This window comes from Rattus norvegicus, chromosome 4 (genome assembly GCF_036323735.1).
Source record: "Rattus norvegicus strain BN/NHsdMcwi chromosome 4, GRCr8, whole genome shotgun sequence".
Taxonomy (NCBI): domain Eukaryota; kingdom Metazoa; phylum Chordata; class Mammalia; order Rodentia; family Muridae; genus Rattus; species Rattus norvegicus.
This window is the reverse complement of record NC_086022.1, coordinates 115,843,034-115,868,794: the sequence shown is the minus strand read 5'-3', so window position 1 is coordinate 115,868,794 and position 25,761 is coordinate 115,843,034.

Genomic DNA, 25,761 nt, shown 5'->3' with positions numbered 1-25,761 from the left:
AAGAGAAAGTTCATCCAAGTGATTTTACATGTTGAGAAAAATTAATATGAAATCAGAAAAGCCTAGTTTCAGTCTACTGGCGAGAGGAATACCATTCTGAAGGTTGTGAACTTACGTTAGATGGCAGTCTGTAATAGTTGTGTGTCTGTGTGTGCATGTGTGGGTATGGATGCATCTTCATGCATGTGGAGGCCAGAGGACAACTTCATTGTTATTCCTCATGTACTGTTCATCTCTGTTTTGAGATCTGGTTTCTCTTTGGCATGGAAGTCACTAAGTAAGCTAGGCTGACTGACCAGCAAGTCTCAAGAATTTACCTGTACCCATGTTGGGTCTGTCTACGTTTGGGCATTGTGGGTACACATGCATGTTTGTGGACAGTCTTGGTGTTTGTTCCTCATGTACCATCTATGTTCTTCTTTCTCAGATAGGGGGTCTCTACTGGCCTATTACCTACTTACCAAATAGGTTAGACTGGTGGCTGGCCAAGGAGCTCCAGGGAGACAGCAGTCTCTGTATTTGCAGCATTGGGAATATATGCAAATGTATGTATGTACATGTGTATACACACATATGTCTGAATGTATGTTAAGGCCAGAGTAAAATCTTGGGTGATATTTCTTATATGCTGTGCATAGTTAAAAAGTTATTATTTTTATTTTATGTACCTGTGACCAAGCCCTCTTAGTCAGTCCACAGGGTCTCGAGGAAGGGAGGGAGGATGAAAGAAAAAAAAGACAATTAGACATCAGGATAGCATGACTCCAGCAAGCACTGGGGCAATTTTATTTTTCTCACACTGCTTTTGTACCATTCTAGGTACATGCAAAGAATAGGCTTAGTTCTAGGTCAAGGAACAAATAAGGCATAAATAAAAGTTTCATGATCACTGTATTCAGGGACTTATCAAGAAGATCAAGATACAAGGAACACATTCCTCAGCTGTATTTACCTTGAGCCTAATTCCTTATCCTAGCCCAACATCAAATATTTTTGCTGTTATCCTTGTCACAGCACCAAAGGCTCTCCACTTACGTGTGTGTGTGTGTGTGTGTGTGTGTGTGTGTGTGTGTGTGTGTGTGTGTGTCTGGTATCCTCAAAGACCCAAAGAGGGCATCAATCTCATGGAGCTAGAGTTACAGGCAGATGTGAGCTGCTATAGGAGTGTTTCAAGAACAGAAAGTGCTCTTAACCATTGAGTCATCTCTCTAGCCCTGTCCACACGATACTTTTGAGATAGGCTATCTTTCTCAATGGAAGTTTATGTGGAAGGGTTTAAAACTTCAGGTTAAGGGTTAAGGAGGCAGAAGTTCCTATGGTCTTCTCCTTAGACTGGATTCCTGTTATCAGCCCTTCCCCCTTGCTCCTGCCCATGTTCCTTGTATTTTTCTCGGGTTTAGTTATCAGGTCACAGTTTCCACCAGGAATAAATACTTATCTTCAAGTAGGTGTACCGAACACGCGGAATTAAGGCTTACGCCAGAGGGAAGGAATTAAATTGCCGTTTTCTTCCCCCCTTTCAATTTGTTCTACCTGTAAAGTGCTCTGATTTACTTAATCTCACTCTGTCAGTTTCAAAAGCATGGTTATAATTACAAGTTCTAAAGTATTAGCTGTCCAAATGACAAGATTGTTGTGAACGATGAAAGCGGAGAAGCCCGAGACATTTGGGGAAACATACAAGTCTAGTTTATTGTTGTGCCTCCCTTTGCTTTCTTCAGAGGTACTAGACAATTCTGTTCAGATCAAAGGAAATTAAAAACGCATAAAGCTGCTCAGAATGTCAGGCTGTCAAGAAATTTGAAAGGAAAAAATAGTTTGTAAATTAAACAAAAGAAGGATTGAATTAAACCTAAAACACTAATTAAGAAGAACAGGTGGAAATCAGATCTTCAGGAGCTGCGGGAAGATAGAAGCCTTCCGAGAGACACAGTGCTAGCTGAGGTTTCTCAGGAAACACATCTGCCCTGCTTGGCGTGGGGTGGCGGGCGATGGGGTATTGGGTGTGAGGATCGCTGCTGATGTAAATTTCCAGCACCCAGTGTGTGAGCTGACGCCATCCGTGGGTGGGGTAGAGGAGCGGGGTCTCCTGGATGGTGACTTTTTCATTTTCAGTTGAATTCCTACTAGTAGGGCTAGAGAGATAGTTTAGTTAACATGGACCTGAGTTATAGCCCTACCTCCAACCCAAGTTAAAAAAAAAAAGAGCCACAAATGGTGTTTGGTTCAAGGTGGAGACCTGGAAATCTCACTTTACAGTCAGAAGCTTAAAAATGAAAACTCTATTTTCTGAGTGCTCAGGGAGGTGGCCAGTTTGGTATCTGAACCGCATCCTTAAAGGGAGATTGTACAATATTTTTATAGGATGGGAACAAAAAGGGGAGGGGGAGGAGCTGTAATGTTATCCAATTGTATTTTGACATTATGGTTAAACCAGAGAGTATCTGTTGGAGACTTGGCCATATCCAGGACACTTGGCTTCAAGGTCCTGAATTTATTCTTGTAGGTATTTAGTCCAGAGCTCAGAGTGATAAGAGGACAAAGGAGTGAGTAGTTCCTAGACCTGGGAACACAAACTTCTTTAATCCTGCCAGCAAGATGGTTAAGTTGTCCTTGAGATGGCTGGGCGCAGACAACCATTTACCACAGAAGCTGTTCAGCAATAGGGAAGTTCTCAGATCCCCTAGGGTCTGGGACCTTGAATTTAGTTTCCCCCTATGATTAAATGGGGTCTGAAAATGGAATAGTATACTTAGAATAAGTTTCTTTTGCTTGTTCCCAACAGTGTGAGCCTGTAATCCCTGTGCAGGTGAGGGGATAGGAGATTCTCTGGGTTTTCCTGGCTAACTAGCCGAATTAGCCTGCTTGAACTTCATGCCAATAAAGATCTTATTTCAAAGACAAGGTAGATAATGTCTACTGAACCATATTCGAGATTGACTTCTGGTCTCCACATGCACACACATTTATAGGCACCCCCCCCACACACACTTCAATTGTACAGCACAAAAGGGCTGTGTTGGAGGTGAGAGAGTAAGGCTGTTTGTCATATATGATGTAGGTCAAGCTCAGGAGAGTTTTGTTTTATTCATTTCAAGGAATGGGAATTCTATGCACCAGTTTCTAGTAGAAGATAGAAGATTCAGTGGGGACTTGAAACAGTAAATGAAAACACAGGCCTATTCCATTTTGTTGCCGCTTAGGGTGAAATAGAAAACAGTTAGTTTGCATATCTAGAAGTTGCTATGAGAATTGAATAGTAACACATGTAGAGATAGTCGTTTTGTGCTTGGCAAATAGCAAATGCTTGCTTTGGTTGTTCAAATACTCGAGGTGTTAAATAGAGTTGTCTTGATCAGTTGTGACATAGACTTCTGTTTCAGAGGAAAAAACTCAACAAAGCTTCTGAATGGGAGTTGGAAGGTGGCTCAATTGTTAAGTGCTTGTTTTCCAGCCATGATGGCCTGAGTTCTATCCTTAGAACCCACCTAAAAAAGTCAGGTACACTCAAAAGTCAGGCTCACTGCTTTTCAGGGGACTGGTACCAACTGACAACACCCCAAGACCAACTTCTTAGCACAAAGGAGGTGTCTTTGTTTAAGAGGGACAGAGGGCAGGGAATAAGAGACAAAGATAGGAGATAGAGGACAAGGGAGAAGGGGTAAGGAACAAGGGAGAGGGTGAAGGGACATTTGTCCCACGAGGTTTGGGGTGGTGGGGGTGATCGTGGAGGGGCAGAGACAAAGGACTGCCTCTGGATAGAGAAGAGACACCTATGTGGCCCATAGGCAAATGGTAACTTACGAAGGTAAAAGGGGAAACCCAGGGATAAGATGGGGTGTTTAATTTTGATTGGACAGGTTAACTGGGGGAGTCACAAATGGGGTTTTGATTGCTGGGTTTCAATACTTTGATAGCTGGGCCTTGGGAGTCAGCCTCAGGGAGAGGAAGTGACTGAGGAAGGGAATAGACCTTGGTGGCCAGCTTTAGGAATGCAATCTAATGCTTTTTAGCAAGGCAGAAAGAATAGAGGAGAAGGACAAGGGCGACCAGAGCCATTTTTTGCTATGCTAGGGCTGGCTAGAGTCCCTCCAGTTGTAATTCCACTACTGGGCCTAGGAAATAAGTGAATTCCTGGGGGTTACCGGCCAAACTTGGTGAAAGACTAAAAACCAAAGATGACAGCAACCGAGAAATGACCCTAAGATTCTGCTCTGCATTCTAAGGTGTGTACAAGCACACACACACACACACACACACACACACACACACACACACACTCACACACCTTTCTGCATGAGCACATCCATACCTACACACCATCCTGGGGTCCATTAGAACTGCAGTTGTGTTGTGTGCCTTTGACTGAGATGGTTGCTCTTTCTTAGCCTTTCATCTGTGCATTGCAGATCTGGTGACCAGGAGACCTGCAAGCTTGCAGGATCTCAGCCACACAGGAGGTACTAAATGTGCGCGTGTATGTGTGCGTGTGCATCTGCGTGTGTGTGTGTCATCTGCTTCAACAGCTGTTTTCAATACAATCTATCCACAAAGATACCTGGGTTTTGTGCAGGAAAGCAAAACAGAAACAACCCAAACGTTTGTTTGTTCAGCTCTGTGGCAGCTTAGCCATGGTCATGGCCTAGGAGGGATAAGTTTTAAGTGAAGTGAACTTATGTTGTGGCCTTGCTACCAACTCTCTCCCCTGAGCTCAGCTTTAACTCAGTATGTTGCACTTCAGGATGTCTCAAAACCACAGCCTTTCACAGTGTAATTTCAGCTGTGTTCAATATTCTTGGTTTTCAAAATGTAATTCTCTTTCACAGATAATACACGATTAAACCTGAAACCCAAATAATTCCTTTCTCCCTATGGCTATGCAAAGAAGAAGAAAACTCAAGAGGAAGACTCCAGTTATCTTGTTTTAGCAAGAGAAGGAGCACCTTCCTTGGGTGTTTCTGGCTTTGACTGACCTCCTTTTAGGGTACATCTGCCAGAGTTCTCCGGGCTTTTGAAAGATTAATAACAGGTATCTAGACTGAGTCTTTCTCTGTATATGCTTTTACTTTTGGCAGTGTTGGTAGAGAAACTCTTTGATGATGTATCTGACAGTAATAAAAGAAAAGAAAATTATTATTCTTTTTACTTATCTGTTTACAGTACTCCCTCCTTATTTGTCTATGGTGGATTTTTTGCAAGATGTATCATGGATGACTGATACCATGGGGGACAGTGAGTCGTAGATATACTGAGTACTTTCCTATACTGCTCAGTGGTCGTCACATGCCACCAAACTGTCCTTCCATGTTTCTTGCTCTGGTTTCTTGTCTGCATCACTTGCCTTGCACTTTGTCACATATAAATGGCTACTTGAATACAAGCACTTGGTCCTAGGTTAGCTGAGCTAATACTCAAGATGGCTGGTAGCAACAGACAGAGGAAGGATAGACCACAGGATAAAGGGAGGACATGTGTCCCAAGTGGAACTGAGTGGGAATGCACAACTGAATATAACTCTAATTAGAAGGAATTAAATTCTAAAATGTAAGAGGTGTTTATTTCTAAAACTCTACTATTTCAGACCGCAGGGTAACTCAAACCTTGGAAAGTGAAACAGTGGGTAAAGGGGGACCACAAGGGGTTCATTTGATTTCACCTTCTCCATTAGGTTTGTGTATGATGTATATATGTATCTTTGTGCATAGTCTACATATATTGTACTTCTTATGACCCCAAACAAAAGTAAGAGGGTGAGAGTAAATGAAGCAAGCTTTACGTCTTACAACATTTTGGTAAGCATTGTGGTTTCAGACGATCATAATTTTCTAGTTTTCTTGGCACAGTCTCCATGCGGTGACTTATATCAGAGATGACTGAAGATGCAAATTTGTATTTCAAATGGGCTCTTTAGGACTTTTGACTGATCTGAGCTGACTTTTTGTCAAAGCCATTTAGGTGACCGTTGTTTCATTTAGTAGCACACTGCAGGGGCTCTTACTGTAGAAGCAGGAAGTGTCCTTGTTAGTCTCTTGAGCGGCGTGACTAGAATTTTGTTTGTAGTTTCTTTGCAGCGATCTTTCAAAGTGACTTGTCTCCTTTGTAAGAGTTGATTTGGATACATAATGAGATTCTTAAATCCACTTAATTAGTCCACATAAAATGTACGGTGTCAACAAGTTTTGGAGAGGGAGCAGGAGAGGTGACTGGCCAGCTTTTCCATCTGCAGACCCTTATTTTTCCTTCTGGAGGCCTTACCCATTATACCAAGACAGTTGTCACACTTAATGGACAAACAACAAACGTCCAGAACAAGTGCTGAATAGTTATAGATTTCTTTAGTTTTTCTGAGGTTGGAGGGTTATAAGTAGAAATAGAATGGCTAGAATTTTCCAAGCTGTATTATCTCTTCAGTTCCAAGATTGAGTTTGAGACGCTAGTTTTTTGCTTTCTTCTTGTGTGTGTGTGTGTGTGTGTGTGTGTGTGTTCTTGTGGGCAGATATATGTGTGCCCATATGCATGCAAACACATGGAGGCCAGAGACCACCCTTGAGTGGTATTTGTTGTTCGTGTATTTTGAGATAGGCTCTCAAACTTTCCTGGCCTGGAACGCACTGATTTGGCTAGGCAGTCTGACCAGCAAGCCTGAGGGGTTCACTGGTCTGTCTCCCCAGCATGGGGAAGCATGTAGGAATCAAAAATCAGGAAATTTGGCTTGTATGGCACTCTTTTCTTAGAGTCACGTCCCCAGCCTGGCTTTTGAGCTTTTAAATAAGACCACAGTGGGATCATGTGGACGGTTTGAATGGGCCCATGCCTTTGCTTGGAAGTCTCCACTCTTGGACATTTGAGTGTGACAATATCAAAGTGGGCTATGGATAGGAACATAGGTCATTATATATTCTCCATGAAGAGTCAGGGCATATGCAGTTCTAGTTTTAGGAGCTATCTAGTCTTTTTCTTGTTTGTTTTTTCTAGTACTTTTTCTTTATAGTACAGTTCCTCTGAAAACACAAGCCAGCCTCAGTTGTCTTCTTTTAATAAGAGTGGCTGTGGTCATGGTACCTCTTCATAGCAGTGGAAACCCTAACTAAAACATACTGCAAAAACTTCTACGTTCAACACATACACAGATATGTGACCATTTTCTAATAGGCGCTTGGCTGGATTTTGGAGTGAAGATCATCATTTGCCTATGTGAGAGCTAGAGAATCCCACACTAGCTCAACAGTAACAAATGCTGAATCCAGTAATCATGAGGAACACCTTTTTTCTCTGAAGTGAGTGGATTAACTTAAGTGTTCCCTCCTTTACAAACCACACAGGAGAGCAGAATGAATTTGGACTTCTCTCCATTTCTGGTTCTTTGTTTCTAAAAATTGTGCAAAGTGTACATGCACACTGGCTTCCACATGCAGGGGAATAAGCTCACTGCTGCTCCTCTGAAATGAGAAGGTAGAGAGACGGTGAGAGGCTGCACTTGTTGGAGAACTATGATGTCAAGGGAACAACAAGGAACCTCGCAAATGTCAGGACATCTTTCTTTAGTCAAATACTTTCTGGCAAATCTCAAGAGCTTGATGGAAGGATGGTCAACCTTGAGTGAAGACGAACACTTGAAGTAGCAGGCTGGGGTGATTTTCCATGGACATATGAATGAGTTTATCAGGCATGGAATGCACCTCCATGGTAAAGCTTTTGCCTAGCATGTACAAGGCTGTGAAGTGGATAAAAAATAGGTTTACCACATGTTGGACTAGGAGGTGGGCATCTTAGTTATTCGTTGTGTAGCTGTGATAAAATACTGTCAAAAGCAACTGAAGGAAGGAAGAGGGTTTTATTTGTTTTCTTTTACTCTGTTTTTTTTTCCCCTCAAAGTTCAAGGAAACAGTCTATCATGGAGGGGAGCTGGAGTAAAGAGGCAACTGGTCACTTGTGTCTGCAACCCAGGAATCAGAGAGTGATGAATGCTTGCTTTCAACTGCTTTTTTCAGTTCAGGCCTTCAGCCCGAGGATGGTGGTGCCCAGGAAGGTGGGGCTTCCTACCTCAGTCTATCCAATGTAAATGCTCCCTCCTAGGCATATCCAGAGGCAAATCTCATAGACATGCCTAGAAGTATGTGTCCTAGGAGAGTCTAGACCTTGTCAAGTTGTCTGTCTTAGGGGGCTTTGTCCAACAGACTCCCAGTATCCTTTAGGAACATTCCTGGTTTTGATACCCTTTAAAACACTCAGAATGCCTGGCCAAAGGACCCTTCATTGAATAACTTTGCCCTTCTCCTCTGTGTCCGCTTACCCAGTGCAACACTAGCCACAGGCTATTTTCATTAGTGGGTCCTCAAAAATAAAGCAGGGGGAGACACAAGACTGGGCTAATGAAAATATCTAGAAATATGGAGCTACAGATGAAGAAGAACATGGCAGACATCTCTGTGCCTGCAGCCTACGGATTCATTCAACTTTCCAAAAAGGTGAGGCACATTTAATAAAAGGGGCCAACTCACCTCATCATTCTGGACTGTTTTTGGTTAATTGAATATTTTATGTAAACCCTTCTATGAGCACTGACTGGTTTGATGAGGGATTTTAGAGAGACAGAGTCTTCTCAGAGGGATGCCCTTCCTAGGACACTGAAGCTGATCCTTTTAAGGGAAGTGAGAACCCCATTATGGGGCTTGGTGTTAGGGTTGTAATTAGCCTTGATTTATTTGGTCCTTTAATAGCTGTAAGAACCAACTATTGATATGCTAATTTAAGTTGGCAGAGAAAAGACTAGAGCTCAGAGGGCTTACTTAACTTGTCCCAAGTCACTGGAGGACAGAACAGAAACTTGACTCAAACCCAAGTCCTCCTTCATTGTCATATGACATTTTCCTTATCTTTATAATGTTTCAAAGTCTTTTTTATCTGCATTGTCATATACCCCCATGTTAACAAAGTATTAAATATTTTCAAGCTGTTCTTGATAAGCCAGACTGTCATATGAATCATAGCCCTACAGGGACTCCGTGAGAGTGAAGGGTGTTTGTCCTGGGTCCCCATCTGGAGTGTTCTTTTGAGCTCTTCTGTCTATTTTTGATCAGTTTTCAATCCTCATGCTCGTCAACACTCAGCTGTCACTTCTCCTTTTTCTTTCTGTTACTGCCCTTCTCAGCTGGAGGCTGCCACCCACTTCTAAGCTATTCTCTGAAGTCTTGGACTACAAAGCAGACAAACAAGCACGGCAGAGTGACATCTTAGAGGTGGGTTTTAAGGGCACAGTGAAGGCCAGAGACACATGACTGATGTAGTGGCTATTCCTCCCACCCCCATAAACTGACATTGTTGCTTCTTTGTTCTTTTCTTGAGTTTATTCTATAAAATTGAGGTTCTTCGTATAAATGAGCTGCCCCAACTGAGACTATACTGCCTTTACTTATTCATATTTTTACAGAGGTGCTCATCACCTGGTCTTTTTCTTGTTTCCCCCCACCCCCCATTCCAGCTCACTAAACTTATTTCTAGTCCTTGTTCTTTCTTCTTCTACTCCACAATTTAGAGTTAGAGAAATGATGTTCCTCAGACAGGACATATAAACACTGGGGCCAGAGATAACTCAGTGGGGAAAGTGTCTGCTTTGTGAATGCAGAGCCCACAGTTTGGATCCCTGGACTCCATAATAAAATAAGTCATGTTGTCATATCAATCATGGCTCTGTGGTGACTCCGTAAGAAGGAAGGGCATTTGTCCTGGGGCCCTGTCTGGAGTGTTCTTTTGAGTTCTTCTGTAAATTTTGTTCAGTTTTAACCCTCAAACTTTTTCTCCGTCACTTCTTATTTTTCTCTCTGCTGTTGTCCATAATCCCAACACTTGGGAGGCAAAGACAAGGGATCACGAGTAAGCTGACTAGACAGACTAGGTGATGGGCGAGCTCTAGGTTCAACGAAGAGACTGTGCCTTAGTAAACAAAGAGAGCTGATGTCATCTTTGGGCCTCTACATAAATAAGTACACATGTATGTTAGCATACACACATGTGCCCCAACACATGCAAACATCCATACACATGAACACACAAAGATACATAGGGAAAAAATAAAAATTTAAAATTAATAAATACCAAAGTTAATAAGTAAGTGAGTTAATCAGAGTATGATGATTGTGAGGGAGATGTGAAAAAATGTTCCTTGCAGGGGAATGTGGCCTTGATCCAACATAGGTCACAGTAAGGTGAGTAGCTTCATTAGGGTTTCTATTGCTGGAGAGAGAGACCACGACCAGAGCAACTCCTCTAAAGGAAAGAAGCATTTAATTAGGACTGGCTTATAGCTTCAGAAGCTTAGTTTACTATTACCAAGATGGGAAGCATCACACAGTGCAGGCAGTCATGGAGCTGAAAAGGAGCTGAGAGTCCTCCATTGGGATCAGCAGGCAGCAGAAGGTGACTGTGTACCCCTCGGGACCTCACGAGCACAGGAGACCTCAAAGCCAGCCCCTGAGGTGTCACACTTCTTCCAACAAGGTCATACCTCATAATAGTGCTACTTCTAATTGGCCAAGCATTCAAACACATGAGTTTATGGGGCCACTCTTATTTAAACCACCACAGTGGATAACCTTGCATTTATTTATAGGCTGATAGTAAACAGAATACTGAGACATACTTAGACACTTTGGCAAGTATTATTAGAGGAAGTAGCTAGCAAAATGCGTTTGATAGAATGTTACCTGAATAGCATTGAATATCATTTAGGATATATTCTGAACTTATTTTTTTAAATGAAAAAATGGATTTTATGTTTTGTGAAATGTTTTGCTTGCGTATATGTCTGTATATGGTACGTGTGCTTATTATCTGCAGAAAAGAGAACGTTAGATTCCTTGGAACTGAAACTACAGATGTTTATGAAATATCATGTGGGTGTGAGGAACCAAATACAGTTACTCTGCAAGAGCAGCCAGCATTCTTAACCTCCAGCCACATCTCTAGCATTAGGAGTTTTTTGGAATGGTAGACCTTCCTCAGAAATAGTAGGGCTGAACTTTTCCTGGAAAAGTTGTATTCCGTCACATTGTGTGTCAGAGAACTTGGCTGTGCCACTGAAAGGCTATGGCTGGACAAAGGCATGTTTCTGTTGCCCCATTAGCTGAACATGATGTGTGACTTATCTCTCTGTCTCAGGGTCAGCACCGAGCTGCAGCTTATTAACCACACTGAAGGTGTTTTCTGCATAATGAAACTGATGTATTAGTGAACAGACAGAACAAAGAAATTTGTTGTTCTGAAGCTACAAGGGCTCAAGAGAACTTTGATCTAACAAGCCCTCCTGTGGGTCAGACTTGGCAGGACTAGCAAGAAGAAGGAGTGTTCTGGGCACACTCATACATATGTGTGTACTCCGCTCTGCTTCTGCAACCACAACCGGCTCCGCTTTCTTCACTCCATTTTTGAAATTTATTTTTAATTTCTTTCCAGGCATCATTTTAAAATCAAAGTGGGATAGAGCGCTATCATAAAGCGGACTCTTATTGTCTATATTGAGATACAGGGCTGCCTCACTCTAGCCCCTGAGACATAACAGCTACACATAATAACGACCCTGCAGAACTCCTGATAGCCCGTGTTAGCTGCTGCCTGTGCCCTGGACTACTCTCCGCCTTACTCTACCTGCCCTTGGGGGTTGGAGGTGAAGAACAGCACTACTGCAAACTCCTTTAATACCCCCAACCTTTCCCCATTGGTCCCAAGAAAGCATCTCTTTTAAACAGCAGTTCCTGATTGGCTGACATCATCTCCACCTTCGTCAGGCAGTCCTCAATTAGGTCCTCCTGCAGGAGGTGCTTTCGCCGCGCAGCTCCTGGTATTTACCCAGAGGTGGCCCTGCCACTCCTTCTACGGTTAGCTCCATTTCTTGACCCTAAAATTGGAAAAGTATTTTTTCAAGGATTCCCTGTACAAGAGTTCTGGTTAGTAGAGTTTAAACGCAAGTGAGAACGGACCGATGCTAGCTGTGGTTTCAATGCTACTATTCTCATTATAAATGAGAAATATTTTACTGCTTCCCTGAGACGCATCATTTTATTAAACAGCACCTCTGCCTCTTGAGGTAAGCTTGTAAATTCAACAAGCTAATGCAAAATTGAAGTCATTAAGACTCCCTAATAAGTTTTAAGAGCAATAAGTGTTTTTGTTGTTACAGAGTCTCTGATGGTATCGAGAAAGAACTGCCATAGTTCAAGATAGAGTTTACTTAGAGGGACACTGTGCTGTGGAGGGGATTTAGTGGCTCCAAGATTATTTCCTGCCTTGCCATGGAAACTTTTAAAGTCATTCGAATTTTCCTTGTTGTTGTATCTCCGTGTGTTTTAGACAAGGTCTTAAGCATTTCAGGTTAGCTTCGAACTTCCCCCGTAGATGAGGATGACCCTGTTTTCCGGCCCTTAAGTCTCCACATCCTGGAGGCTGGGACAACAGGTGTGCATCACCAGGCAGAGTTTATGGGGTTTTTTGCATGCTGGGCAATCATTCTTCCAACTGAGCCATACCCCAGCTCTCCAACCTTGCAAACTTTTAGGATATTATAATTATAACCAGTATCAGTAGTGTAACGGAGTCGCGGTACTGGTAAATAAGTTGACTTGGGCAAGGGTACTTGCATTGCTCCTTAACTACCTGGTTCTATTTCCCTTTCTTATTTCTACACCACTATGGCCAAGCTAAAGGTAGGGCCATGCCCCATTAACTCTTTCCCTCCTGCCATTCACGGTGGGTTCACAGGTTCCTGTCCTTATTATTGAGATGAAGCTGAATTCCACTGCTTGTTCCCAGGTTGCTTTTCTTCCTGAGTGAGAGACAAATGCCAAGCCCACAAACTGCACCTCCAGCCCCTCAGGGTGACAGTCTGGAAAAGAGACTTTGGAAAGGTAATTAGGCTTAGATGAGATCATGAGGTACAGCTCTCATGATGGGATTGGTGCTCTTATAAAGACCTGGAGAAAGAGGTTTATTGATTCATGTACAGAGGCGAGAGGGTGAGGCTGCATAGTGGAAGACGTAAAGGTGGCTGGCTATAAGCCTTGAAGTGAATGCTCCTTAATCCTGGTTTCTAGACATCTGGAAGGATAGTTCTGTTGCTGAATGCAGTCGTTATATGGCATTGTGCACAGTACTTGAGACAATGACGATGTTTCTTAGAAGAGGGTACCTGGGACTATTTATTTCTCTCTTTTCTTCACTACTATTTGGATGCAATGGGATGGTCAAAATTGAAGTTTTGCCACTGAACGGTGATGTAGGACCAGATGCCCATGTACTAGGGATGTGCATGTAGGACCAGAGCCCATGTACTAGAGATGGAAGAGCAGGGAAACTAACCAGATTCTCCATGAAATCTGTGAGCAGCTGTCACAGTGCTCTGTACTTTGAGACTTCTTGTGTTCCTGAAGGAGGAGGAGACCTTCATTTCAATGACTAACCATTAGGCTTCCCGCATTTGCAGTTGGTAGTAGCCGTAAAGGGAAGAAATTGCTGTTTCCCTAATGCTTATCTTTTCTGCTCCAGGAACACACGCTGTGTTTGCTTCTTAGCTGTTCCTCACAATAGTGGGTATATTATTACATGAACAGGAATATCTTGAGTAAGTGACTCTTGCCAACAAAATATTTAAAGACATGTAACTCGGGCAAAATGCCTCCAAATTGTTTTCATGTTATTGTCGCTGGAGAGGACATCTAGAGTCATGTGCTTGCTGAAGACACATTCTGCCACTGGACTACATACACTTCCAGATTCAAGAAGAGCTGCTCAGCCCCAGCTGTCCTCTCATGAATGTTCTAAGAAGCCCCCGGACTTGAATAAATTGTCAATGTGTAGCCACCTTTGAATTAGGGTTTTGTTTTCTGGTCCCATGAAGATGCCAGCATATAAAACACACCCTTGTCAGGCCTGCGAGTCTGTATGTTCTGACATCTTCAACCATGGTGAAGACAGTTGCCATAGTGAGCACAGGACATGGTTGACTTTCTGGTCTACTTTGAAAGACCATGTACTCAGGTGTCTGAGAATGTGGCTCAAACCCAACATTGCTTTATACGTTATTTGCAGCAGTTACTGTAGGATGTTTCCTGCTGCATTCTCATCTTCAACTTCACCTAGCTTGCCTACCTGTGCAGCCATAGCCAACCTTCCCCTGAATGAGCTGTGTACATGCTCGGAGTTTCTGTATTTCACCGGCGATACTGGATGCTTACTATGAAGGTTTGGGCTATGGAGATTCCATCAACAAATACCAGCTAATTAAGCAACTGAGTAAACAGAATTCTCTGCTGTACTTAAGAGAATTATGCCAAGGCAAACTGTGAAATCAAGCACGTTTCTTGGTGGTATACTCTCTGGGGTGAATTCTGCTCCTTTTCCTCTTTTCATAACACTATACAATCTAATTGCTCAATTTTCTCATGTAGTTGGGGTCCTACCTTTTAACCATTTCCCATTCCAGAGGACAGTCCCCCATCTTTTCCAAGGAGTCCTATTTATACTTGGCTTGGTCTTATTTTCCATGACTGTGCTTTCAGAAGCTCAAACCCTTGCTCTTGGGTATGTCTTGCCTTCCCCCGAGTGACTTTGCCTTCCTCTTAACTCTTGTGCCTAAGTCTTTCTTAATATTATAATATATTATGAAAAGTTATATTATACGGAGAACCATCAACGTAATCCATTATATAAACAAACTGAAAGAACAAAACCACAGGATCATTTCATTAGATGCTGAGAAAGCATTTGACAAAATCCAACACCCCTTCATGATAAAAGTCCTGGAAAGAATTGGACTTCAAGGCCCACACCTAAACACAGTAAAAGCCATATACAGCAAACCAGTAGCTAACATTAACCTAAATGGAGAGAAACTTGAAGCAATCCCACTAAAATCAGGGACTAGACAAGACTGCCCACTCTCTCCCTACTTATTCAATATAGTTCTTGAAGTTCTAGCCAGAGCAATCAGACAACAAAAGGAGATCAAGGGGATACAGACTGGAAAAGAAGTCAAAATATCACCATTTGCAGATGATATGATAGTATATTTAAGTGATCCCAGAAGTTCCACCAGAGAACTACTAAACCTGATAAACACCTTCAGCAAAGTGGTTGGGTATAAAATTAACTCAAATAAATCAGTAGCCTTCCTCTACACAAAAGAGAAACAAGCCAAAAAAGAAATTAGGGAAATGACACCCTTCATAATAGTGCCAAATAATATAAAATACCTCAGTGTGACTTTAAGCAAGCAAATAAAAGATCTGTATGAAAAGAACTTCAAACCTCTGAAGAAAGAAATTGAAGAAGACCTCAGAAGATGGAAAGATCTCCAATGCTCATGGATTGGCAGGATTAATATAGTAAAAAAGGCCATTTTACCAAAAGCAAACTACAGATTCAATGCAATCCCCATCAAAATACCAATCCAATTCTTCAGAGAGTTAGACAGAACAATTTGCAAATTCATCTGGAATACCAAAAAACCCAGGATAGCTAAAACTATCCTCAACAATAAAAGGACTTCTGGGGGAATCACTATCCCTGAACTCAAGCAGTATTACAGAGCAATAGTGATAAAAACTGAGTGATATTGGTACAGAGACAGACAGATAGACCAGTAGAATAGAATTGAAGACCCAGAAATGAACCCAAGCACCTTTGGTCACTTGATTTTTGACAAAGGAACCAAAACCATCCAATGGAAAAAAAGATAGCATTTTCAGCAAATGATGCTGGTTCAACTGGAGGTCAACATGTAGAAGAATGCAGATCGATCCATGCTTATCACCCTGTACAAAGCTTAAGTCCAAGTGGATCAAGGACCTCCACATCAAACCAGATACACTCAAACTAATAGAAGAAAGAGTGGGGAAGAATTTCCAACATACGGGTACTGGAGAAAATTTCCTGAACAAAACACCAATGGTTTATGCTCTAAGATCAAGAATCGACAAATGGGATCTCATAAAACTACAAAGCTTCCATAAGGCAAAGGACACTGTTGTTAGGACAAAATGGCAACCAACAGATTGGGAAAAGATCTTTACCAATCCTACAACAGATAGAGGGCTTATATCTAAAATATACAAGGAACTCAAGAAGTTAGACCGTAGGGAGACAAATAACCCTAGTAAAAATGGGGTTCAGAGCTAAACCAAGAATTCACAGCTGAGGAATGTTGAATGGCTGAGAAACACCTAAAGAAATGTTCAACATCTTTAGTCATAAGGGAAATGCAAATCAAAACAACCCTGAGATTTCACCTCACACCAGTGAGAATGGCTAAGATCAAAAACTCAGGTGACAGCAGATGCTGGCGAGGATGTGGAGAAAGAGGAACACTCCTCCATTGTTGGATGGATTGCAGACTGGTAAAACCATTCTGGAAATCAGTCTGGAGGTTCCTCAGAAAATTGGACATTGCACTACCTGAGGGACTCAGTTATACCTCTCTTGGACGTATACCCAAAAGATGCCCCAACATATAACAAAGACACATGCTCCACTATGTTCATAGCAGCCTTATTTATAGTAGCCAGAAGCTGAAAAGAACCCAGATGCCCTTCAACAGAGGAATGGATACAGAAAATGTGGTACATCTACACAATGGAATATTACTCAGCTATCAAAAACAATGACTTTATGGAATTCATATGCAAATGAATGGAACTGGAAAATATTATCCTGAGTGAGTTAACCCAATCACAGAAAAACACACATGGTATGCACTCATTGATAAGTGGCTATTAGCCCAAATACTTGAATTACCGTAGATGCACAGAAAACATGAAACTCAGGAAGGATGACCAAAATGTGAATGCTTCACTCATTCTTTAAATGGGAACAAGAATACCCTTGGGAGGGAATAGGGAGGCAAAGTTTAGAACAGAGGTAGAAGGAACACCCATTAAGAGCCTGCCCCACATGTGGCCCATACATATACAGCCTCCAATTAGACAAGATGGATGAAGCAAAGAAGTGCAGGCCGACAGGAACCGGATGTAGATTTCTCCTGAGAGACACAGCCAGAATACAGCAAATACATAGGCGAATGCCAGCAGCAAACCACTGAACTGAGTACGGGACCCCCGTTGAGGAATCAGAGAAAGGACTGGAAGAGCTTGAAGGGGCTCGAGACCCCATATGTACAACAATGCCAAGCAACCAGAGCTTCCAGGGACTAAGCCACTACCCAAAGACTATACATGGACTGACCCTGGGCTCCAACCTCATAGGTAGCAATGGATAGCCTAGTAAGAGCACCAGTGGAAGGGGAAGCCCTTGTTCCTGCCAAGACTGAACCCCCAGTGAACGTGATTGTTGCGGGTAGGGTGGTAACGGGGAAGAATGGGGAGGGGAAGCCCATATAGAAGGAGTTAGAGGGATGTTGGCCCGGAAACCGGGAAGGCGAATAACAATAGAAATGTAAATAAGAAATACTCAAGTTAATAAAGATAAAAAAGAAAGTTATATTAAAATATCTTTATTAAATCCAGCTTTGTTTCACAAGAGAGAAAACATCCCATTTGTTCCTCTAATATTTTTATTCTTGAGTAATTGTCATTTCGAAAGGAAATTATATATACTATTTTAAATAATACTTTTATTTTTCAAGTTTATTTGTATTATAAACATGCAATTCTTTATTTCAGAGAATTTATAGCTACTGAAGGTACAGTTCAAGGTATTAATGGAGGATCACAAGTAATGGAATTCTTTGGGGAATGAGGGACATTCTCACAAATGTTAGATGGAGAAGTTGTTTTCTGAATCACTTTAAAAATTTGACCCCACATTAATGGTTTCACGTAGCTCTGGATCAATGGGAGAACTAAATTAACCAAAGCAGTTTTTTCAGATGTGAAACTGAGCCACGTGAAGGTTTTACTAGCCCCCTCCACCTCTCCCAGGCATCTCACAATGACTAATGTTGGCATACATGGGGCTGAATTTATCTCATTTTCATTTAGGTTTTCCATGATTTTTATGATTCTCTTGTCCTGTCATGACCAATATTTATTGTGAAACAGTGGAAATCAGTATTCTAATTCTTATCACTGGATTGATTAAGAGGTGAGCTACCAGCGTGAGAGCTCCAGGCAGTCAGCTTGACTATGTATCAATTTTGTGCTATAAATGTGACTGTCCATAGCCTAACTCCTGGTAAATACAATGCAGTATTGCTCAAATAGCATCCCACATTGACACTCCTCTACTCCTCTGGTATCTCCAGCTGGACGAGGCATATGGAATAAGGAGACCATGGGGTTTGTTGTGCAAACAACTACTTTGAATTCACATATGTGATGGCTAATGCTGACTTTGAACTTGATGGCTTTTTAGAACCATTCAAGAGACATATCTGTGAATATCTGTTTGAGAGTCTCTAGGCTGAGTTAACTGAGGTAGGAAGGCTTACCCTAAATGAGAGTGGCACTGTACTATAGTCTGGGCTCTTGCACTGAATAAAAGGGAGAAAGTGAGTTGGAAAATGGCATTTATCTCTCTCTGCTTCCTGACTTAGGATGCAATGCAGGCAGCAGCTTCAAGTTCCAGTTACCAGGCCTTTCCTGCCGTGATGGAGATTACCTTCAAACTGGGAGCCCAAACAAACTTTTCCCCCCTAAAGTTGCCTTTGTTAGGTATTTTGTGATACTCATGAGAAAAATAGCCAATATACCATATCTACAACAAAAGTCCCCAACTGGTATCTGGATGCCAGACCATAAGGAGACACTTTGAAGCTGTAGTTTTCAGATGGCCGAATGGGAGTGGGTGGGGTAGGCAGGAGCACCCAGAGGAGCCTGAGGAGGTGTTAGGGTGCTGGCACTAGGAGACAGATGTTTCCATGTTGGATGCTGAGGGCAACTGGGACCATTTGTTAACACTCAGAGAAGCAGCACATAAAAGGATGTTCTCAGCAACCATTTGCCAAAGGAAGAATTACTCAGTTAAAGAAAAGACACCATTAAATGAACAAACCAAATTGCTTTGCAGGTTAAAAAAATCCAGTCAGTTAGATTTTCACAAATAAAACTCTGTAATTTTTCTTTTCAAACATTTTCCCCTTTGAGTTAGATTTGTTAGGAAAATCCTTGGGTTATCAAGGCTTCTGTCAGCAGCGGTGAACGTGCCTTAGAACGGCTGATTCACTCTTTTGAATTTGGGCCATCATTTTGAAGCTGGGTATTCATGGACAGAAGAAAGGCTCTCAGACTCTCTGCATTTAACTTTCAGGGTTGAAGACAGTGGAAAAAAATCTGTATCTAAATTAACAGCCGTTCAGATGCTTTGTCTTCTCTATGGCTGGCAGGAGGACCTGTTTTTTTCACGTCCCTGTTGCTTTCAGACTTCAAAGATCAGCAGCAAGTGGTCCTTATTTTCTCTTCTCGTGGCCAAAACCACTGGGAGAATCTTTGAAGAGCATGTCTCATCACAGGTTCCCCCACCCTGTCTGCACTGTTGGATGAGTCTTGTTTGTCGTACACAATGGGATTTGAGTATGTTATGTGTTTTCTGATTACTGGTTCTGATTAGCACAGATCATCATTGGCAATGACTGTTTGCTGGATATTTTTGGACTCCACATAAATATACATGAATGTGGATGGCAGGAGAGTAGTAAATAACAAGGCTACACTGTAGCCAAGCTACATTGTCAAGGAAGAAATGTAGGCCCGTTTTCTAGTCCAGCCTCTGAGGGATCATCAGAGCAGACACAGGAACTGGCCATGTGGGAAACTGTTGCTTGGTGTTTTGCCCTCAAACAAAGAAAGGGCTCAGATTTCTAATTCCAGAGTGATCCTTTTCCTTGAACATTCTTTTGGGATTTGAAGTGTGTGATCAATGATAAGGGTGTGCTTCTGGACCATCGAATGTTGTTATAGGTCTTTCTCAGAAGAATGGAAGTTGGGCAAATAATACACAGAGTAGAGTGTGTTGTGTCCATCAGGTCGAGGCATTAATCATGACAGAAGTTTGAGATGAGAAAACACTTAAAAAATTCACTTCTTCATGCTGGGTGGCAGGCTGTCTTTGTGCCAGGTGGTGAGTAGGCTTTTCCACACCTACAGAGGCCTACAATGCTAGACAAAAGAGACCTTTGCTGACATAAAGACTCTTGGTAATTCGCAGACTACTGCCTTTCACAGCTGCTTGCCTGAAGATGTTTTCCGAAACTGGACTGGGCATTCAGGTGATGAAGCCGGGATGCAAAGATAAAGACATCGCCCTTGAGTTATGGGCCCACACAGGATCAAAGGCAGGAACTCAGGTTTTCTAATTCCCAGTTCTGTGAAACACCAGCTTTTATATTCTGTCTCAGCTTCATAGCGTCTTCAGTAAATCAGGCCCAAGAGCCACAATACCAATGCTGACTGCCAAACACCCGCACTTAACACACTGTAGATGGGCTGTCAGGATCCACAGGACAAGAGTTTAAAAATAAATGTGTTTCAGAAGTCTCAGTCAAGAAAGTGGGCTGACCCTGTGCTTTTAATCCCTGCTCCCATCCTAAATCTCCCAGACGTGGTCAAGTAACTAGAAACGCATGAAAACAATTCTGTATAAGTTGCAGAATAAGGAGGAGGGCCCTCCATCTGCCAGAAGCATCGCAGCAAGGAGCAGTGTAGACAAGCTGCAGAAGGAGTCCCAGCCAGCAGGGGAATCCTTGTAGGAGCCAGAACTGGTGTGAGTGTAACCCTGAATGGAGCGCCACACACAAGCTGTGACAGACGGTGACTGGAGCAAGATCCTGAGACATGCGTGTGGAGCGGTGATCTCAGGCCCTACAGAAGCTGTGAGGTATGAAATGTCAACAAACACTGACAGACACCTACTGCATTCTCAGCGTGTGTGTGTGTGTGTGTGTGTGTGTGTGTGTGTGTGTGTGTGTGCATGTGTTTACCCATGTGTCTAAAGGTCAGAGAATAATGTTAAATATTTGGAAATCTTTCACTTTTTTTTTTAAATACAGGGTCTCTCATTGGCTTGGACCTTTATCAAGTAGACTAAGTTATCAGGCCAGTGAGAAACAGGAGTCACTTGTCTCCCTTGTCCAGCTCACTATTGCTGGAACTACAAGCACATGCCACTGTCACTGCACTGTGTCAGTGTATGTCACTACTGTATGTAGGTTCTGGCAATCAAATGTAGGTCCTTACACTTGCCAGGCAACTGCTTTACCAATGGAGATGTCTTTTCTTTTCTTTTTTTTTTTTTCATGTCTAAAGTAGAGGCAACACTTTATTTTTTTTGAAAAAGAGAAATTCTTGCTACATGAGTAAGAAACTTTAAATCAGTGTCATACGTGAAACATTCAAAGTTGTAAAGGGGCTAAAGCTTTGCCTACTTTTTTTTTTTTTTATTAACTTGAGTATTTCTTATATACATTTCGAGTGTTATTCCCGTTCCCGGTTTCCGGGCAAACATCCCCCTCCCCCCTCCCCTTCCTTATGGGTGTTCCCCTCCCAACCCTCCCCCCATTACCGCCCTCCCCCCATAGACTAGTTCACTGGGGGTTCAGTCTTAGCAGGACCCAGGGCTTCCCCTTCCACTGGTGCTCTTACTAGGATATTCATTGCTACCTATGAGGTCAGAGTCCAGGGTCAGTCCATGTATAGTCTTTAGGTAGTGGCTTAGTCCCTGGAAGCTCTGGTTGCTTGGCATTGTTGTACTTTTGGGGTCTCGAGCCCCTTCAAGCTCTACCAGTTCTTTCTCTGATTCCTTCAATAGGGGACCTATTCTCAGTTCAGTGGTTTGCTGCTGGCATTCGCCTCTGTATTTGCTGTATTCTGGCTGTGTCTCTCAGGAGCGATCTACATCCGGCTCCTGTCGGTCTGCACTTCTTTGCTTCATCCATCTTGTCTAATTGGGTGGCTGTATATGTATGGGCCACATGTGGGGCAGGCTCTGAATGGGTGTTCCTTCAGTCTCTGTTTTAATCTTTGCCTCTCCCTTCCCTGCCAAGGGTATTCTTTTTCCTCATTTAAAGAAGGAGTGAAGCATTCACATTTTGATCATCCGTCTTGAGTTTTGTTTGTTCTAGGGATCTAGGGTAATTCAATCATTTGGGCTAAAAGCCACTTATCAATGAGTGCATACCATGTATGTCTTTCTGTGATTGGGTTAGCTCACTCAGGATGATATTTTCCAGTTCCAACCATTTGCCTACGAATTTCATAAACTCGTTCTTTTTGATAGCTGAGTAATATTCCATTGTGTAGATGTACCACTTTTTCTGTATCCATTCCTCTGTTGAAGGGCATCTGGGTTCTTTCCATTTTCTGGCTATTATAAATAAGGCTGCGATGAACATAGTGGAGCACGTGTCTCTTTTATATGTTGAGGCATCTTTTGGGTATATGCCCAAGAGAGGTATAGCTGGATCCTCAGGCAGTTCAATGTCCAATTTTCTGAGGAACCTCCAGACTGATTTCCAGAATGGTTTTACCAGTCTGCAACCCCACCAACAATGGAGGAGTGTTCCTCTTTCTCCACATCCTCGCCAGCATCTGCTGTCACCTGAGTTTTTGATCTTAGCCAATCGCACTGGTGTGAGGTGAAATCTCAGGGTTGTTTTGATTTGCATTTCCCTTATGACTAAAGATGTTGAACATTTCTTTAGGTGTTTCTCAGCCATTCGGCATTCCTCAGCTGTGAATTCTTTGTTTAGCTCTGAACCCCATTTTTTAATAGGGTTATTTGTTTCCCTGCGGTCTAACTTCTTGAGTTCTTTGTATATTTTGGATATAAGGCCTCTATCTGTTGTAGGATTGGTAAAGATCTTTTCCCAATCTGTTGGTTGCCGTTTTGTCCTAACCACAGTGTCCTTTGCCTTACAGAAGCTTTGCAGTTTTATGAGATCCCATTTGTCGATTCTTGATCTTAGAGCATAAGCCATTGGTGTTTTGTTCAGGAAATTTTTTCCAGTGCCCATGTGTTCCAGATGCTTCCCTAGTTTTTCTTCTATTAGTTTGAGTGTGTCTGGTTTGATGTGGAGGTCCTTGATCCACTTGGACTTAAGCTTTGTACAGGGTGATAAGCATGGATCGATCTGCATTCTTCTACATGTTGCCCTCCAGTTGAACCAGCACCATTTGCTGAAAATGCTATCTTTTTTCCATTGGATGGTTTTGGCTCCTTTGTCAAAAATCAAGTGACCATAGGTGTGTGGGTTCATTTCTGGGTCTTCAATTCTATTCCATTGGTCTATCTGTCTGTCTCTGTACCAATACCATGCAGTTTTTATCACTATTGCTCTGTAATACTGCTTGAGTTCAGGGATAGTGATTCCCCCTGAAGTCCTTTTATTGTTGAGGATAGCTTTAGCTATCCTGGGTTTTTTGTTATTCCAGATGAATTTGCAAATTGTTCTGTCTAACTCTTTGAAGAATTGGATTGGTATTTTGATGGGGATTGCATTGAATCTGTAGATTGCTTTTGGTAAAATGGCCATTTTTACTATATTAATCCTGCCAATCCATGAGCATGGGAGATCTTTCCATCTTCTGAGGTCTTCTTCAATTTCTTTCCTCAGTGTCTTGAAGTTCTTATTGTACAGATCTTTTACTTGCTTGGTTAAAGTCACACCGAGGTACTTTATATTATTTGGGTCTATTATGAAGGGTGTCGTTTCCCTAATTTCTTTCTCGGCTTGTTTCTCTTTTGTATAGAGGAAGGCAACTGATTTATTTGAGTTAATTTTATACCCAGCCACTTTGCTGAAGTTGTTTATCAGCTTTAGTAGTTCTCTGGTGGAACTTTTGGGATCACTTAAATATACTATCATGTCATCTGCAAATAGTGATATTTTGACCTCTTCTTTTCCAATCTGTATCCCTTTGATCTCCTTTTGTTGTCTGATTGCTCTGGCTAGAACTTCAAGAACTATATTGAATAAGTACGGAGAGAGTGGGCAGCCTTGTCTAGTCCCTGATTTTAGTGGGATTGCTTCAAGTTTCTCTCCGTTTAGTTTAATGTTAGCAACTGGTTTGCTGTATATGGCTTTTACTATGTTTAGGTATGGGCCTTGAATTCCTATTCTTTCCAGGACTTTTATCATGAAGGGGTGTTGAATTTTGTCAAATGCTTTCTCAGCATCTAATGAAATGATCATGTGGTTCTGTTCTTTCAGTTTGTTTATATAATGGATCACGTTGATGGTTTTCCGTATATTAAACCATCCCTGCATGCCTGGGATGAAGCATACTTGATCATGGTGGATGATTGTTTTGATGTGCTCTTGAATTCGGTTTGCCAGAATTTTATTGAGTATTTTTGCGTCGACATTCATAAGGGAAATTGGTCTGGAGTTCTCTTTCTTTGTTGTGTCTTTGTGTGGTTTAGGTATAAGAGTAATTGTGGCTTCATAGAAGGAATTCGGTAGGGCTCCATCTGTTTCAATTTTGTGGAATAGTTTGGATAATATTGGTATGAGGTCTTCTATGAAGGTTTGATAGAATTCTGCACTAAACCCGTCTGGACCTGGGCTCTTTTTGGTTGGGAGACCTTTAATGACTGCTTCTATTTCCTTAGGAGTTATGGGGTTGTTTAACTGGTTTATCTGTTCCTGATTTAACTTTGATACCTGGTATCTGTCTAGGAAATTGTCCATTTCCTGAAGATTTTCAAATTTTGTTGAATATAGGTTTTTATAGTAAGATCTGATGATTTTTTGAATTTCCTCCGAATCTGTAGTTATGTCTCCCTTTTCATTTCTGATTTTGTTAATTTGGACGCACTCTCTGTGTCCTCTCGTTAGTCTGGCTAAGGGTTTATCTATCTTGTTGATTTTCTCAAAGAACCAACTTTTGGTTCTGTTGATTCTTTCTATGGTCCTTTTTGTTTCTACTTGGTTGATTTCAGCTCTGAGTTTGATTATTTCCTGCCTTCTACTCCTCCTGGGTGTATTTGCTTCTTTTTGTTCTAGAGCTTTTAGGTGTGCTGTCAAGCTGCTGACATATGCTCTTTCCTGTTTCTTTCTGCAGGCACTCAGCGCTATGAGTTTTCCTCTTAGCACAGCTTTCATTGTGTCCCATAAGTTTGAGTATGTTGTATCTTCATTTTCATTAAATTCTAAAAAGTTTTTAATTTCTTTCTTTATTTCTTCCTTGACCAGGTTATCATTGAGTAGAGCATTGTTCAATTTCCACGTATATGTGGGCCTTCTTCCCTTATTGTTATTGAAGACCAGTTTTAGGCCGTGGTGGTCCGATAGCACGCATGGGATTATTTCTATCTTTCTGTACCTGTTGAGGCCCGTTTTTTGACCAATTATATGGTCAATTTTGGAGAAAGTACCATGAGGAGCTGAGAAGAAGGTATATCCTTTTGCTTTAGGATAGAATGTTCTATAAATATCCGTTAAGTCCATTTGGCTCATGACTTCTCTTAGTCTGTCGACATCACTGTTTAATTTCTGTTTCCATGATCTGTCCATTGATGAGAGTGGGGTGTTGAAATCTCCCACTATTATTGTGTGAGGTGCAATGTGTGTTTTGAGCTTTAATAAGGTTTCTTTTACGTATGTAGGTGCCCTTGTATTTGGGGCATAGATATTTAGGATTGAGAGTTCATCTTGGTTGATTTTTCCTTTGATGAATATGAAGTGTCCTTCCTTATCTTTTTTGATGACTTTTAATTGAAAATTGATTTTATTTGATATTAGAATGGCTACTCCAGCTTGCTTCTTCTGACCATTTGCTTGGAAAGTTGTTTTCCAGCCTTTCACTCTGAGGTAGTGTCTGT